At 38.5% G+C, this 18945-nt stretch overlaps 1 protein-coding gene and 1 pseudogene across 3 annotated transcripts in view; both read right to left on the reverse strand.

Annotated features, from left to right (window-relative positions):
- Positions 1-18945, reverse strand: part of LOC129946661 (uncharacterized) — a 413134-nt gene that overhangs the window by 324297 nt on the left and 69892 nt on the right. The window lies entirely within an intron of this gene.
- LOC129946662 (60S ribosomal protein L3-like) lies at positions 6496-7345 on the reverse strand (annotated as a pseudogene).

The raw sequence follows: 18945 nt of genomic DNA on the forward strand, positions 1-18945 counted from the left end.
TTTAAGAGTCCTTTCATTTTAATGGAAATTTTAAAGAACTATTTTCATTAATATTTCAAAAAATAATAAGAGAATATTTTGTGTGTTGAAACTATTCAACCTAAAACATGATACCTGCATATTATCATCATAGATGACTTTTAGTTAGTATTGCTTTGTCTAAGCTCGTACCGTATCAGTTACAGAGAAAAGGCAAATAGTTTTTTCTACACGTGGCCAGTTCTACCAATATTTCTTTAATAATATTACCGTACCTCCTTTATTTGATTTTAAAAACTCGAAATTCTTAGGATATTTCAACTATTCCCATAAATTATTTTTTTATGAAAAAAGGGTCTATAACTACTTTCACACAAACACAAATTCCAAGGCAAAACTTCAATGTATATTCCCAATAGAATTCTTGGAAACAATCTCAAAAGCTTATATTTCTATATTATTCTCATTGTAACCTCTATTTTGTTCGTCAGCAGGGCTTTGAGACATAACTTAACTACCCTCTCTTTTTCTTACTCCTTAACCATAACTTAAACACCTTTACCACCCTCCTAAAATATATGCTATCAGCCTGCTTTTGAAATTTCCTGGCTTATATTTTTGTGATTATTAATGTGTTTATTTTAAAAATAAAAATATAATACAAAATAACGTTGAAAAAACATTCATCATCACGCCAAAGTGGAAACGGTCAAAAGGATATGTCTCTTGGCATTTGAATTGTAAAGGAATCCTTAAAAATCATATATACATCTATAAACTTCCGCTATAGGTACTCCTTCCATTTTCCGATGTGTTGGCATTGAAATTGTTGCAAAAGAATGCAAAAGATGTTCCATATGATATTTACAATGCAAACGTGATTTTCTATATCCGGTGCATGTCGAAAAAGGTGGCTTGTTCAATCCGTGTGTGTATGGCTACACTCAATTCTAAGGGATTATAGTCATTGAGACTTTTTTTTTACACTTTAGAATTTCAGAAAGTAGTAAGCTTATAGCAAACTACGATCCGAGGCTCATCATGTGTTAGTTTTCATGAGTTGATGAAAAAATACTCAGTTATTATTAACATGCCTTTGATGGAGAGATTGCATTTGAAGAAGTAGAATAAGATGTTCATAGGGAGGCAGATCATAAGGATCATCCCAAGGAAGACCCTTTAGGGCAAAGCGAATGAAATTATGATGAATTGATTCAATACGTTTTCTATGAATTTCATAATAGGGAGTCCATACCTGCGAAGCATATTCAAGATGAGGACGAACATGACAATTGTAGAAAGAAAGAGTAAGGGATCATTGAACTCCTTTCTCGCAAGTGTTTTATAAAAAAAGCATAGAACTTGTTTCATTAACATTAAAATTAATGTGATGTGTAAATTCTAAGTCGGAACAGAAATGAACACCTAAATCTTTAAAAGTGGAGAAGCGACAGAGTTTTTGGTGTGATATACAGTAGTCAAATACGTTACTGATTAGTTTTTTAGTAAAAGTTATCGTCTGACATTTTAAAGGGTTGAGTGAAAGGCTGTTTTTCTCCACACCAAAATGAGAAACTATCAATGTCGCCTTGTAAAAGAATACGATCCGGTAGACTTTATTATCTTGAAAATCTTCATATCGTCAGCAAAAATGACAAGTTCACTTGAGCGTAGACTTGAAGATGCATCGTTAATAGGCAGGATGAACAGAAAAGGGCCAAGGTGGCTTCCCTGGGGAACCCGAAAGTTTTTGTAAATGCGATAAAGTCAACGCTGGATTATTTTTATCAAGTGGCACAGTCGCTTTGGCCATCTCAACATTTCCAGTCTGAAGGAGATGTATTGCCATAATATGGTGAAGGGAATTGACAAAAAAGTGCCAGCAATAATTTCGAATGCATTATCTGTACTAAGGGGAAGATAACAACAAAACCGTTTCCAAAACAGGCAACAACAAGGAGTGTGAATATTTTGGATGTTTTTGACAGTGACATATTTGGATCGATGCAAGTTATTTCATCTAGAGGACCTAGATACTTCGTCATTTTCATCGACGATAAAAACAGAATGATTTTTATTTATTTTATCAGGAGTCGTGACGAAATTTTTGATGTCTTCAGAAAATTCAAGCGGATGGTAGAGTGCTTAACCTGGAAGAAGATCAAAGTCTTAAGAAGTGACAATGGAAGTGAGTGCCAAATTTTCATCCTTTTTAGAAGCCTATGGTTTCCAGCGACAATTGACAGTCCAATACTCGCCACAGCAAAATGACGTCGCTGAGAGGGCGAACCGTACCCTTGCTGAAATGGCCAGATGTTTAATTCTTAATTCAAAACTTCCGGAGTATCTTTGGGGAGAAGCTTTGAACACAGCTGCATACCTCAGGAACAGGTCCATTTCAAAAAGTCTACAAGATGTTACACCATTTGAGAACTGGTACGGAAGAAAACCCAACGTTTCGCATTTGAGAGTCTTTGGTGCTAAAAATGTTACACCATTTGAGAACTGGTACGGAAGAAAACCCAACGTTTCGCATTTGAGAGTCTTTGGTGCTAAAGCTGTTATTTTAAACAAAAGACCAGGTTAATCTAAATTTCAAGCAAAGAGCGTAGAAATGATCATGGTAGGTTATTCTTAAGAGTCTAAGGCTTACAGATTGTTTGATTCAAAGACAAGAAAGGTGGTCAAGGATCGTAATGTAGTTTTTTATGAAGACACTAACGTTTCAGTTGAAGATAAAACCGAAGATGACTTCATTATTTTCAATCTTGAAGAGGAATCCTTCGCTGCCGAACCTAATTCGACAATAAGTCAAGCATCAGAATCAGAGAACATCCCAGATATCCCTCAAGAAGCAAGAAACCCCGAATCAAACAATAGAATTGGTCACAGGCCGTCCAAAACTGATCAGACCAGACCAGAAGAGTACAATGTGACCGAAACTTTAAACTCAATCCAAGAAGAAATTTCTACAAACGTCGCCAGATTGAGCAACAAAAGGTTCAGAATGACAATTTCAAAATTTTACCTCATAGGATTTGTTTTCAAGGTATGACTTAATTCAAGCTAAGAAAAATTGTGGAAAACCAACAGCCTTAAGTTTAAGGAAAAAAAATCCGTGGCTAAGTTTGTCAAAAGCTTTAGAAAAGTCAGTTTATACACAGTTAACTTCATAACCATGTTGATGTTTGCAAATGATATTTTTACTAAAAAATGCTACCTTTCAACAAACAACTTGTTTAAATACTTTAGGAATGCAAGAAAGCTTGAGAATGGGCATGTAGTTGCTTATATCCGGTTTGATACTTTTCTTGAAAATTTCTGGTGTAAGAAATGATTTCTTCCATATGCTGGGAAATTTGCCTGTTTTAAGAGAAAGTTTGAATAAGAACGTAAGGGGTTCAACTAAAGCATTACTTCACTTTTTAGTACTTTCGGGGGAATACAATCACGACCGGCTGAGCAGTGATCATTTAAGGCAGATAAAAGATCAAGGACCGTTGTTTTTGTAAACTTTGAACTCTTGACTGAAAAGTTCTGTGTCGGAAAATCTTGAATTAAGCCACGTTTCTGTCAAAACGAATACGTCATGCGGAAATGTTTGGGAGTTAAAAAAAATGTCAGCAGTCTTGCTACGAAGTCCCCTTAAGTTTTGGTAGAAGAGCGCAAACCTGTTAAGTTTTTTACTTGGTTTTCAAAGAAACATCTTGATTTTGACTTTGAGTAAATTCTTTGACTGAAGTCTCTGCGGGTCATATATTTGGGTTGCAAAATAGGATCAAAGTAAGTGGGATTCGTTATTTATTTAAAAGATTAAACAAAGCTTTTTGGTTTACTGATCTTAGTACACCTGATGGATGAGCTGGAAGGTATGCTCTTGGTAGATACTAAGTGGGAAGTTATATCTGCTATCGTTGTAACTGGGTCCAGACGAGATATAAACATTATTTTTGGTTTCGAGACAGCTTTGATAAGGATGAAGTTGTTTATTACAGTTCCTGTAACGGAGTCACTATTGGAAGCTAAATCTGAGACAACAATTTGAGGTATATGGGGAGTTCCCCCATTTGTACTTAAAAAATTAACTAACAAAAAGTGTTAACTTAATGGAAATATTTAAAATATCAAATAGAGCTTATTCGAAATAAATGTTGTCCATCTTATAATATAAATGAACTCATTCAATAGACATCTAGTGTTGTACGTAAACGTTGAAGAGGATGGACACAAGGACAACGACCAAGCGCCTCTACATTGAAGTTGGAAAAAGATTGAATTCTCTGAAGCTGAAATGCTTTCGTTCCATTCAGATCTGCCTCCCAAAGAGATCCTGAAAAGTCCTTCCATGTTTTCATATGGACATAGTCATACAAACATACATATGTACATCCTAAATGGAAGGATATGGATTTTATGAATTCTGTGGATGAATTCCTTCGAAATGAATGAAAGCGCACTCCGTGCCATTGCCGTTCATAGTCACCGCTGCCGCTGCTGCCACCACCGCTGTTCGTCGCCTCCCGCCGCACCGTGTGTGATGGTGTTTTGTGCGGTGAATGAGTACTCTGTTGTGGAAAGATTTCTAGATCAAAAATCCCTTGCGTCCGCGTGCCAAAACGAACAACCGACTGAACTATACCATCCGACCGTGCCATCTGTTCTGGTCGGCTGAATATTATTGCATTTAGGGATTTTCTGTATTTTTGTGTCTGTCTATTCGTTTGAAGAAAGAAAAAAAAAGGGAAAAACCAAAACGAAATGAAACATATAGAACATAGAAATAGGAAGGAACCGGGTTTGCTTTGGATGACAGCTGGTTTTCCTGGAGATGATGGATTTTGTTCGTCCTTGAATTTGACTTTTAAAATCTCTGGAATTTTGCATGACTAATGTTTTTGCCAAGGAGAAGAGTACAGAAAAAAAATAAATAATATTTTTGATTTCTTTATTTTGGGTTTTATTTCTTGTTTTATTCTCTTGTGTGAAAACGTTATTTGAATTTATTAGTTTAGTAGTTGCAGATTCTCAAGAAACAGAGAGAACAATATGCATATAGGTACGAAGGACATTGTAGGATAGTGCTTAATTTAATTGCTCAGAATGTTGCTTTTTCTTAAAATGTAGCTATAAATTAAATAAGCAATAACAATTTTAATTTTACTAAAAATATCTTAATAAATTAAACAATTTCAAAATCAGTTAAGGTGGTCGTCTGCCTTTGTGTTTAAATTTCGGGCTTATTTTCAAGGATGGATCGCAAAAAACTACACATGATAGGTTAGGTTAGGTTATAGTGGCTGTAAAAGATGGAAACGGACACACTTAGGCCAGTTTAATGACCCATTGTGATACTACATGAATCTTGAGGCTTCCTCCTAGGCTCAATGGAACCAGATTGAGTCCCTTACGAAACGTGAGAAGCTGATTATACCGATATGATTTAGACCGTTTAGATCGTTAAAGAAGAATTCTCCTAGGTAATTCTTGCGTTTTCGAGCTAGAGCAGGGCATGTGCAGAGAAGATTTCCTTCCTCATCCTCGTCCATACAGCTTCTGCAAAAGTCATTTGAGAATACGCCTAGTCTCGTGGCGTGCTTTCCTATTAGACGGTGTTCGGTTATGACACCTATTATGGACTTATATGCGATCTGCTTAGAGAGAGCAAGCATCTTGAACGTTTTAAATCCAGTGTTGGCCAAATGTTTTTTGTGACTTGACACGTGGAGATGTTGTTCCATCTGGTGCCTGCGCCCTTACAGCATCTTGCATTAGCAACAGTTTACAAGTAGCGATTGGTATGCCAGTACTTGCCCAACGTGGTAGGATAGGCTGTACTGTACCGTTCCTGGCGAGTTCATCTGCCTTACAGTTACCTGGAATGTCTCTATGGCCAGGCACCCAGCAAAGGTGAATATTAAACTGTTGCGCCATCTCCATTAGAGATGATCGACAGTTATAGGCTGTTATAGAGTTTGTAGGGACAGAGTGCAGAGATTTGATAGCGGCCTGGCTATCAGAGAAAATACGGATATCAGATGTTAATATCATGTTTTCTTTGAGCCAAGACAAGACTTCTTTTATCGCCAAAAGTTCCGCCTGGAACACGCTACAATGATTGGGAAGGCGGAATGAGAGACTTAATTTCAGTCGTTCAGAGTACACACCTCCACCAACCCCTTCTTTGGTTTTTGACCCATCTGTATTAAAATGGATTGACTCATCCTCCAAGAAAGTCCTATCCTCCCAAAAAGATCTGGGAGGTATAGAAATCTGGAAGTTTCTGTCGAATTGCAGTTGGGGATGGTGTAGTCTGTGTGCTTTGGAATTGATTCTAAATACCTTAGAATTACGGCGTGGAAAAAGGTGTTGTTAGTCCACTGCGACGAAGCTCTGAAGCGAATAGCAGAGCTTGCAGCTAATTGCTTGCTAAATATGTCACGAGGTGTAAGGTAGAGCAAGCTGTCCAGTGCCGCAGACGGGGTCGTGCGAAGCGATCCGGCTGGGTGGAACCACCCATTAGATCTTCTTCTTGAACTCGGTACGGTGATGGCAACCCTTTTGACCGGCACGTGCTACATTGAAGGATACACGACTTGGATGCCAAGCACCAATACAGGTGACCTTATACAGACCCTTGTGCGTCTTGCGTGGCAATTTCTTTGTTTGCCAACGGCTTGACACACCCTTGGTAACACCAACGCAGTCAATAACCTCATCTTGTCCGAATACTTTTGAGACGGGCACAGCTTGTTAGAAGTGCTCCTTGACCCACTTAACCTTGTCCTTAATTGTCTTTTGGCGTTGCTTGATCAAACGGATCTGTCAGTGGGCAATGACACGGGTGACCTTGCAATAACGGATGATCTTTCTGTAGTCATTCTCAATGCTCTTCTTACCGACACCATCGTTCCATTTCTTGCTGGCCTTAGTGAAAGCCTTCTTCTAGATCTTATACCAGTTCTTGTAGAAATGACGACGGCATTCTCCAGACAAGTGCTGGGCCCAGACGTTAATGAGGGCACGTAGACCGAATGGAGTTTCAATGTAACCAACAGATCCTACAACAGTCATTGGTGGTTTTTTCAAAACGGTAACATCCTCAACCGCTTCCTTCTTGTTGATCTTTGATCCCGGAAGGTCAGCCTAACGTACAATGTGAGTCATACCGGCCTTGTAATCAACAAAGCAAGTTAGATGCACTGGTTTGGAGGCATCATCGTTAGGGAAGGCCTTAACCTTTCCACGGTGTCTAGCTGCACGCTTCTTGGGGTAGAAAACCATGGAACCATGGCGAGGCGCCGAAAACTTACGATGAGACATAGTTAAAAACTATTACAACGCGTCCTATCGACTCAGACGACGGTGATAGAAAGTCATTCCTTATAAGTTGTTTTTTAATTTTTCGAGTTATGTTAAAAAGTTATCAGTTGATTTTTCTAAAATATTAACTAAAAATTAAAAATGGTATTTTACAAATGATGAAATAGTTTGATTTTATTTTTTTTATTCACATGCTCTAAAGGGGTTATTAGTACCCTTTTTATGTTTATATTTAAACACAGTGCGAGCGTTAGGAAAATAGGGAAGGATTTAAAAGGAGATACCGCACATTGGTTTTAAAGTTCTGACCATCAAAATAGGAGGGAAAAACAGAGTTGGCCAAAGCATTCCACATCCTCGATGTGCGATTTAAGAAAGAATCTCTGTACTTCACAGTACGAATGAAATTGAGCTCAAGGGTAAACTGATGAGCATTCCTAGAAGTGCGAGTATTACGGCGGAATTGTTTAAGGGGTGGAATGCAACTGGCTATTTCGACAAAACATTGTTTGTAAAAATATCTATAAAATAACGAAAGGCATGAAACATTGCGACGGTGTTCTAGCGATGTAAATGTTTCGATTATAGTTCTGTCGCCTATCATTTTTAAAGCCCTTTTTTGAATTCTATCCAAGAGATTTAAACTTGTTTGGGGCACCTGCCAGATATGCGAATTATATTCAAGCTATAGACGGATAAAAGCTTTGTAAATTATAGCCAGATCAGAAGGGGTGAAAAATTTCTTGCATCTTCGGAGAAATCCTAAGCACCTGGCAGCATTTTTTGCGATATCGAATATGTGATCATTCCATAAGAGGTGATCTGTGATATTCATACCGAGTACTGAAAGTTGATTAGTTTCCTGGATGCGAGTGCCGCTCATGGATAGCGGCATCTTGGGTAGGTTACGCTTTAACGACAGAAGACAGCATTGAATTTTCGAAGCATAAAATTCTACGGATTTTGATTCCCCATTGGACAATGCTGTCAAGATCAGAATTTAATGAGCTTATCACACGCTGCTGTTTAACTTCCACATCCGAAGGATAAGGATGTGAATTTAGAAACAAGTATGAGAAGCTGACGGTACTGTCGTCGGCGAAACAGTTTAATGGATTAGAAGTAGCAGACAAAAGATCGTTTATGAATATAAGGAAGAGAGTCGGAGACAAAACGGAGCCCTGGGGTACACCAGCATTTATTTTATGAACTTCAGACTTGAAACCATCCAATACAACATGAATTGAACGGTTAGAAAGGTAATTTCTAATCCAACGAAGAAAAGACTCATCAATACCAAAAGCACGCATTTTCGATAAGAGAGCTTGGTGCCAAACTCTATCAAATGCTTTTGAAATATCAAGTGCAATAATCTTACTTTCTCCAAAACGATGTAAAGATTTGTTCCACTGTTTGGTGAGATAAACCATGAGATCACCAGTGGACCTATTGCTACGAAAGCCATACTGTCGGTCATTAAGAAGCTTCGGTTCTTCAAGATATTTCTTAAGCTGAAAATTAATCAGCGTTTCCATGACCTTAGAAAAAAGCGACGTAAGTGCAATTGGACGATAGTTTGAGGGAGAGGAGGATTCGCCTTTTTTAGGGACAGGCTGGACAAATGCAGTTTTTTATCCACTCGGGAAGAGACCTGTAGAATAGGACAGATGGAAAAGCTTACGCAAAGGTTTTGCCAGCGTTGATTTCAAAATTAAATTTTGTTATCGAAATTTTAAGTCGAAACCCAGTTTCTACAAGTTTAAGTAGCATTTCTTAAAAGTTTTTATTTATTTTTTTCTAAGAAAATAAGAAAATTTACCACTGAGTGAAATCAATACCTTCGTTTATTCTCGAGATATTGGGAATCAAATATCAATTTTGACCAATTTTGCTTATTGTTTTTTGTAGATTTTAATATTTATAAAAAAAACTGACTGTTGGATTTTTATAAAAACAAAAGAGGCTGGGATGCAACCCACACTGATAACTTCCCATAGCGTCTGTCGATGGAATTATTCTTAAAAATTTTAAAATTACCAGCAATATTTTTCATATAAAGAAATCGTTTAGTTAAGAAAACAAATTTTTAAAAATTTTAGTAGCATTTCTTAATTTTTTAAAAAATGGACGAATAAAATCAATTTTAGAGATATCAAGAACCCAACATCAATTTTAACGAAATGTGGATTCTATTTTTTGTAGATTTTATTTTTTTATGATTTTTTTATAAAAATGTTTAAATACAATTGAAAAAAGCAAGAGTTTTTATTAAAAAGAGAAGCGAACTAAGTGCTACCTATTTTCTTAGCCACATTTTTGGCTCAAAATGTGTGTTGACGTTATATTTTGATGTTTTCTAACAAGTAGCTCTTGGAGAAAGATTTATAAGTGATTTTAACTAAAATAGAAAATGATGTTTTCAAAAATTTATTTAATAAAAAGAATTGTTAATTTTATGACTAAAAATTAAAAAAAATGACTGGATTGATTCGCAATAATAAAACAAATCGTCACATGGCAACACTGACAACCGCTTTTACAGATACCAATTCCGGAAATCAAAACTAAAATTAAGATTCTTTTTTATATTATGAGTACAGGTAGGTAGTTACTTGTACATCGAGGAATTTATTTAATGAAAAATTTTAAGAAAAATGAACTTTTGCGCAATTAATATGAATTTCAGTTTTAATTTTTGCCAATTATTATATTTATCGTCTGGCATCAGAGAAAGAGAAGTTTAAACAAAAGTTTAAAGTGCATTCCCGTTATTACATCGCGAAGTTCATGAATACAATTAAAATAGGGACAAAGGAACTTTATAGAAATAGATCCTAGTTTCTTTTTTTCGCATTAAGCTATGCAGCTTCTAAAGCTGTAAATAATGAAGACAGGAGATATTGAACTAAATTCATATCTTTTAATAGAATTTTTCGCGAAGAAGTGACAAAGGATAGGTATTGATAAACGAGAAGAGAAGAAAAGAATTTCACAAGTTTTCTAAGAGTTTAATATTTTTAAAATCAGCATTGAGCTTGTCAGAGAAATTAGAATAAAATACTTTAGACACCTTTAAGTTGTACTTCATTTTAATTATATTATTTTTGAAAAATCAACTTTTCTACTGTTAATCAGAAATATTTTTTTAAATTATTATTTAGCTCATTACATTTTAAATAATTTCATATCACGAAAAACAACATTTTCGACATTACGTAATTAGAACTTAAAAAAAAAATCAATAGGATCCAGGCCTAAGCGCCATATGTGAGTTTGACAGGGATGCCAAAACTAGACATTGCTCTGTAGTGCTTTTCCCTATAGATACTGTGATAAGCGGCTTTAAAATCGATAAAGAGATGGTGGGTATCGATTTGAAGCTCCTGGGTTTTTTCCAAGATCTGACGTAATGTGAATATTTGGTCGATAGCTGACTTTCCTGGTTTGAAGCCACAATGATAAGGACCAATCAGGTTGTTGACGAATGGCTTCAGACGTTCACATAATACGGCAGAGAGGATCTTATACGCAATGTTAAGGAGACTGATGCCTCTGTAGTTGGCGCAGTTTAGAGGGTCTCCTTTCTTATGTATCGGGCACACTATGCTGAGATTCCACTCATCGGGCATGCTTTCTTCAGAGCATATTCTGCAGATGAGTTTATGCAAGCTCCCTACTAAGTCATCGCCTGCTGCTTTGAATAGTTCGACAGCGATGCCGTCAGCCCCAGCAACTTTGTTTGACCTAAATTAAGATGTATCTATCTTCATTTCGTCGAGGTCGGGTAGGCGGAATTGTTGATCTGCGTCGCCTAGGTTCAGTGGTTCTATCTCCCTTACAACGGAATTCGGTTCGTCATCGCCGTTATATAATTTGGAGGTGTTGTCTTTCCAGATTCTAAGTATTGAGTGCGGTTCTGCTACGATGTTCCCCTGATCGTCTTTACAGGCTTCGTTTCGTGGCTGGTACCCTTGGGAGGTTTTTTTTATCTTTTGGTAAAATTTACGAACCTTATTCCTGTTGTGACATCCCTCTATCTCCTCGATCGCGCGCTTCTCATGCTCTCTTTTTTTCTATCTTAGAAGCCGGTGTTCCTCTTCTTCTGCTCGCAGAGCTCGCGAGCAGCTCTGTTCCTTTTATCTAGCGCTATTTTGTATGCCTCTTGTTTCGCTGCGTGCACTTGCCGGCATTCGTCGTCAAACCAGGAGTTTCGCTGTGGTGGCCGTGTAAAACCTAGCACATCAGAGGCGGCAACTCTGATGACTGCAAGGCAATGTTGCCACTGGTTTTTAATGCTTAATGCAGAAAGCATAGGACTCCTTAAGAAGTTATTAGAGACTCGATCGGAAAAGGACATGGCAGTCTCTTGCGTAGCCTTCTAACGTTGAATCATCTCACAGTACTTCCTTATTTTGTCTTGGAGCGGGATATCAGAAGCCGTACCTTGGCAACAACTAGGCAGTGGTCCAACTCAATGTTGGCCCCTCAGAAAGTTCGGATATCTTGTATACTAGAGAAGTGTCGTGCGTCAACCACAATGTGGTCAATTTGGTTGACGGTTGATTGATCAGGAGATTTTAATGTCCCCTTGTTGGTATTGAGATGTGGGAACTGCGTAATATAGCTACCAGAACGTCTTGCCCCGCACCGAAATCGACCAGCTGAATCCGTTGTCGGAGGTGGTGTTGTGCAGGCTGTATCTCCCGATTGTGCCACCAAAGATGTCTTCTCTTCCTAGCTTGGCGTTAAAATCTCCTAAGACAACTTTAATGTCATAGCCAGGGCACTGCTCATATGACTTGTCCAAGAGCTCGAAGAATATGTCTTTGGTGTCTTCATCTTTCTCCTCTGTTGGGGGCATGCGCGCATATAAGGATTATGTTGGCGAATTCAGCCTTGATGCGGATTGTCGTGATGCGCTCGCTCACACTGTTGAAACTCAAGACTTTTTGCCTGAGTCTAGTTCCAACAACAAATCCACACACAAATAGTCGCTGTCTTTGTTCTCGGTAGCAGTCGCCGTAGTATACATCGCAGTTTTTTAGTTTTCGTTTGCCCGATCCATACCATCGCACTTCTTGGATGGCGGTAATATCTGCCTTGCAGCAGTTTAGGGCTTCCTCTAATTGTTTGGATGCACGTGGTCTCTGTTAAGGGACCTAACATTCCGAAGTTCGTTGTCCTTATTTCGTTTGCGTGGGTTGTCAACAGTGAATCCGTCTGAATCCGAGGCTAGTTGGTGATTCGCAAGTAAAGGTATTTTTTTACGTGACCAGGAAGTTACCCTGACGACACAACCCTCAACCTGGAGGGCCAGAACCTTAGTAAAACTCCAAGAACGGGGAGCCAGATAAACCACTCCTTACAGGCCTGTGCTCCGAATATGTCGAAGAAGCCCTACAAGAAGTTCACTAAGTAGTATAACCTTACTGGAACTGTACCGCTGCCATCTGGATAAGAAGAAGTGCCTTAGTGGAAACATCTCTCCTCCCCCCCCTCTCGTTTACTGCCCCAAACAACTTTCCACTGGGGTTAGAACCCAATTTCCAGTTGAGGTACTAGGCACACGATGGTTTTGAGAAAAACCTGTAGGCGCTTGTGTCCTCTTGAATGCACATGTCTACCATTTGAACATAGAACCACTTAGGCCAGTTTAATTTCCCATTGTGGTAACACATGAATTTTGAGGCTTTCTTCTAAGCTCAATGAAACCAGTTTGATTCCCATATGAAACGTGAAAGACCGATTATGTTAATATGATTGATATCGTTTAAATCTTTATAGAAGAATTCTCACACTTTTTTCTTGGGTTTTTAGCAAGAGCAGTGTACGGCCGAGGTGAAAACCTGTTTTCGCCTCATCCTCATCCAAACAGCTTCTGTTACAGCCTTATAATGATTGGAAAGGTAGACCGAATAATGCTTAAAGCATAGCAATGAAAAGTTATCAGTGCGGTTCAAATGTCTGCCGATATTTTTGCAATTTTCTTCATATAAATATCTACTTCTATTTTCTACATTCCTTTTGACAACTCTGTAGCTTTTTCTCAAAAAACAATTGAATTACTGAAGAAGTAAATACAAAATTAATTTAAATCAAAATTTCTTTGGTGCTTGTGAAATTCACCTTTAACAATTTACTTTTTCCGAAAAACCTATTCTTTGTTCCTTTTCCGAACTGATTACCGATGGTATATTCAAGAATTAAAGATCCTTCGACGAACAACGACGACGAGACGATATCATTGACAACGTGCAACGCTGATGGTGTATCTATCACTTTTTAAATATCACCTTCTCCGGGCGTTCGATGGTCTCTCTCTCTTTCTCTGAGCTTTTCCCCGAAAATTTGTCTGCTTATGTGCACCAACGAAAATTACGTTTGTAGAATCCTTTCCATCTCCAACGACTGCTGAAAATAGTGGTGTCCTATAGCAACGAACAAATATAGAGGAGGTTATTCCGCTTCAAAAATTGCTTGATTGCACTTAAATGCGATTCCAAAATTGGCGCCATGGTGATGACGATGATGATGATGATAGGTAATGGAAACGGTGCTGATGCTGAAGCTGGAGCTGGAGTTGATGGTGCAGAGCAGCTAGGTATACATAGGTCGAGAGGAACCCGAGCTGGAGCAGATGTAAGGTGAGATTGCCTTTGGCAAAGGGTTTTTGCTCATTTTGTCGATGTTTGAATTTTGAATGAGAAATAGCTTGATGCTTGAAGTCATGGACGGCAAATAATAATAATGTTTTCTAGTTGAAGAAATGATGTTCGGTTTTTTGGTAATGATTGAGTGAGCGAGGAAGGCAAAATGGAAGGATTCTGAAATATAGATTCTGGCACTCGTTGATGTGTTGGTGATGAAAAAGATGGAAAAGCTAGCTATAGGTGTCATTTATACGGCAAAAGGACTATTATGTCCTTCTCCTGCGATTGCAACTTCAACCTATTGCCCTCTGCCCTCTGCGCTGCGACCGCTGGCGTAATGAACTTCCATGAAAACGAACAAACTATCGCAAGGGCAATTTCCCAAACGCGCCATCAACAACCAATGAGGCAATGAAAATAAGGCTTCAGGATCAGACGATACCTAGACACCCAGACCCCGACCATCATCTTTCTCTCTCCCGAACGCAAAGTATGAACCTATGTGCACTCTGAATATAGTTTTCGTTTCGCTGGCAATTGCGATTTCAATTTTTCCGGATATTTGTGCATTTCGTGATGAACAAGGATATTCCTCGTCCGCGATTATGCACCTGCACACACACACACATACATACATATATACGTATGTTTGTATTTTGTGTATTTTTGTGTGAATAAGAGGATAGGTAGAGAAGCGCACGTTATTTTAGTTTTAAACATCTTTGAGAATTTAAGGAATTAATCAGGATATTACTGCTGCAAATGGTTGTGGTGATGAAAATGGTTGAACTGAGCATCATTCTATACCTATATATCAGCATCTCCTTTTTGTATGCTTTTGCTGCTGCTTCTGCTGCGTTTCTGCCGTATTTATATTTCCTTTTGCAATTTTCCTGGAATATTAACAATTAATTTCGGAATAGGGCTTTCATCCGGTAATTCAGAAGCAGCAGCAGCAGAAGATGTAGCATAAGAAACCTTAGACATAGACGTATAGAAGTAGACGCAACCGCGGATGTTTTCCGCACTGGAATGTGGGACACCATACCGTGGAGATTGAGACTGCATTGCATAGCATCATAGATATCTATTCTATGTATATGAAGTTCTATGGAATATTCCAGAGCGTTTTCTATACGATGTGGTTTTTGGGAATATTTTGTTTTTATTTTTGAGAATTGAGAAATTTACCCAAACATATTAAAATGTCTGTGTTTAATTCAATGAGGGAATTCTCATCCTTTTCTTGTTCTGAAGGATCCTAAATTTGTTTATTTTTGTTGTTGATCTCGTTGAAGCGATTAATTACTATAACTGAAGTAAAATCTCATTCGAGGGATGTCATTAAAATCTAAAATGATGTAACAATGGAAATAGTGTCTTTTTTTGTGCTTAACCTATTCTGAAGTTCTTGAGATGCAGTTAAGTTTAGGTAACAAAGAAGTAGGGCTAAGAAGGGATAAATTTAGATTTTGTTCTTAAGAAGTTTAAAGTTTTTGTTACTTTTAAGCAAAACTCAAGACTTTTTGGTAGAATAAAGACCTTCATAGTTTACCGGCAACCATACGTATGTAAGATCTTACAGCTAATATGTTTCAATATTTGTATCCAATATGTTGGACATTAGACAAGTCAGCAGGTTCGTAGTATATTAAACATTGTACTACGACATTTACCTCAGGAAGCTGTGGAAATTTATAAAACTGTACTTCCTTTACAGGACATCTGCGGTAGATCCTCTTCCGAAAGTGGGAAAAAACAACTCTATTCTGGAGAATCTCCGGTTGATAAGTCTTCTGCCAAGGATCTGTAAAGTATTCGAGAAGGTAGCGTTCCTAGATATTGAAGGAGCTTTCAACAACGTCAGCTACCAGGCGATCACAACAGCAATGAATAAGCTGAAATTAGAGAAATCACCCATAGATCTTATAAGTCTCATGCTCAAAAGCAGGACAATAACTTCTATAGCATGAGAAGTTTTACTACCACCAGATCGGTGAATCGAGGCACCACTCAAGGTGCGTCCTTTCGCTTCTTTAATGGAACATGGTAGTAAACGACCTACTAACATCATTGGAAGCAGAGGGTTTCATTTGGTGGTGTATCTTGGAAACACCGCAAGTTCTCTCGGAACTTCTACAAAATGACTTAAATAGGCTAACAAAATGGGCTAAGCAATGTTTCTTGAACGTCAATCCACATAAAACAGAACTAATACTCTTTTTGAGAAGGTATAAAATTCCTCAGATTAGCCCACCCAAAATTAAAGGAATACCATTAAGCTTTCACGACCAAGCTAAATATTTAGGACTCATTTTAGACATAAAACTAAATTGGAAGGTAACTATTAATGAAAGAGTAAAAAGGCTACTGTAGCGCTTTTAACTTGTAAAAAGGCCATAGGATCAAAATGAGGCTTCTCCCCAAAAATAACCCACTGGCTATACACTTCGGTAATCAGACCGATACTCATTTATGGAGTTGTCGTATGGTGGAACGCACTGGACAAGATGGTAAATCTAAATAAGCGCATCATAGGAGCACTTCGCTCAACACCAACCGCAGCACTGAAAGTGATCTTGACATCTTATCGAAAATGGTGGCAGCCAACTCATGTGTAAGGCTTAGAGCCACCTTTCAATGGAACAGTAACAATAATGAACATACTACTGTTCTAGACGATTTCAGATCTATCCCAGATCGCTTAGACTATACCACCCCAAAAATGGTATTCGGTAAAAGCTTCCATGTGTCCATCCCTTCAAGATCATCCTGGGAATAATAGAGTCCCCTGGAACACTTCTATACAGACGGTTCAAAGACCGATCACGGAGTTGGAAGTGGTATCTTTTCGGAACAACTGAATCTCAGTCTATCCTATAGACTTCCTAATCAAATAAGTGTATTCCAGGCAGAAGAAGAAGCACCTGGGTCAAAGAAAACGTTATATCTTGCAAGGATATACGAATCTTCTCGGACAGCCAAGCTCTTAAATCTATCGCGTCTGTCTCCACAAACTCTCAAACAGTCCACGATTGTCGATCATCTCTAAATGAGATGACGGAACAGTTTAATATTTACCTCATTTGGGTGGCGGGCCACAGAGACATTCCGGGAAATTGCAAAGCCGATTAGCTCGCCAAAAACGGAACACTTTTGCCTAATGTAAGACAAAAACATAACATAGGAACACCACTTGATACATTCAATTATCTTCTCAAAAAATATGGTCTAGAATCAACAAATGCTAGATGGTCAAAGAGTACAACCTGCCTAGCAACCAAGCAAATATGGCCAAGTATTGACTTAAAACGGTCAAAAGGCTTGATATCACTAAGCAGACAAAGTATAAGCTCTACAATTGGAGTAATAACAGAACACTGCCTCATAGGAAGACATGATTTTAGGCTATTGGTCTACACAAATGACTTCTGTAGAAGCTGCATGGACGAGGAGGAAGACATGTACTATGTACATGTCTAGCACTCTTCATTAGAAGGAATAACTTTCTCGGTAATCCATTCTTCGATAATACCAGTGAACTAGCAACGGTTGACACAATGTCTCTCTAACTTCATTAAAAGTACAAAATGGTTTGTTTCCATGAGTAACCTCATTAGTGGTATCACAATGGACCCTTGAGGTCTAGGTGAGTCAATGACATCTGGACAGCCACTCCAATCTAACCTAACCTATGATGATGGATGAGAATAACAAAATAATTCCGGATAATCAGTTCGGATTTAAGTCGGAACATGACACTATTCATGCTGCGTCTAAGCTTGTTTCTGATATCCAGTGGAACAAATCTAAAAGGCAATGTATGGGTGCTTGTCCGGTTGACTTGCAGAAGGCCTTCGACAAAGTATGGTTAGAGGGTCCGTATCTAAAGCTGACCAGACTTGGCGTAAGTAAACCACTGTTGTATACGCTCTATGACATGCTTAACGGTAGACAGTTTATTGTCAAAAGTGGCAATGTAACATCTACAAAAATCTTTGATATTCAAAATGGTCTTCCACAGGGAGCGGTTAACTAACCGATCTTGTTCAGCATTAATACCATTAATCTGACAACAAGTCTGACTAAGGCAATAACGTACGCCGACGACCTAATTGCGTACAGAACGCACTTTCGCAGGGTGACTTCGACAAGATTCAGCGATGACTGGAAGTTGAAAATCAACTTTTAAAAATGCAAAACTTTTCTGTTCAGGGCTCTGCTGTACGGCAGAGCCTCAAGGAATACGAGAAAGAACTGGAAAAATCTAGTGATCGTTGGACCAAGCCAACAAGCACTGGCGAATAAAAGTGTTTTAAAGTACCTTGGCATCTAGTTGGATGAGTACTTGTATTTCGACAGACATAAGAATGCTGCTATGGCCAGAGCTAGAGCAGCCTTTGCCCTGACAAAATGGTCGTTGTTAGCAGCCTTCTTGACAGCAGGGTGAAGGTGATTTGCTACATATCCCCTATCCGGTTGATGATTGCCTATGGGTGCCCGGTATGGTTCAAAGTTTCCCAATCTCAAATGGAAAAGATTCGGGTGTTTGAGAGACAATATCTTCGACGTTGTCTTGGACTATAAAGAACACCAGAGTCAGTCGGAGTACAAATACTGTTCCAACCAGGTTCTAACAGAGCCAACATGAACAGAATAGATAATTTTTTGTTGAAGCTTGGTAGGGGCGCATTGCGAGAGCCATGTCGTCGACTAACAGCCTGGGGGCTTGGGGCTTTATACCCCAACAATGAGTACTACGAAAGTGCACCTTTAAGTGGAAACATTCCACCCGAAGCTTTCCTCCATAAAGACAATCGAGGGCTGATACAGGAGAGGAAGGCGGTTTCGGTAATCTACCACGGCAGCCGTAAAACTGTAGATAGGCGAATCTTTCAAGGTCGATACGTAATCGCACTGGTCCGAGCCAAGCGCCTTCGGTTAAGTAGGGCTGTTTTCGAAAGAAACCGAAGAGATAGGGTGAGGTACGAGAACC

The sequence above is a fragment of the Eupeodes corollae genome, chromosome 2, assembly GCF_945859685.1.
Source record: "Eupeodes corollae chromosome 2, idEupCoro1.1, whole genome shotgun sequence".
Lineage (NCBI taxonomy): Eukaryota > Metazoa > Arthropoda > Insecta > Diptera > Syrphidae > Eupeodes > Eupeodes corollae.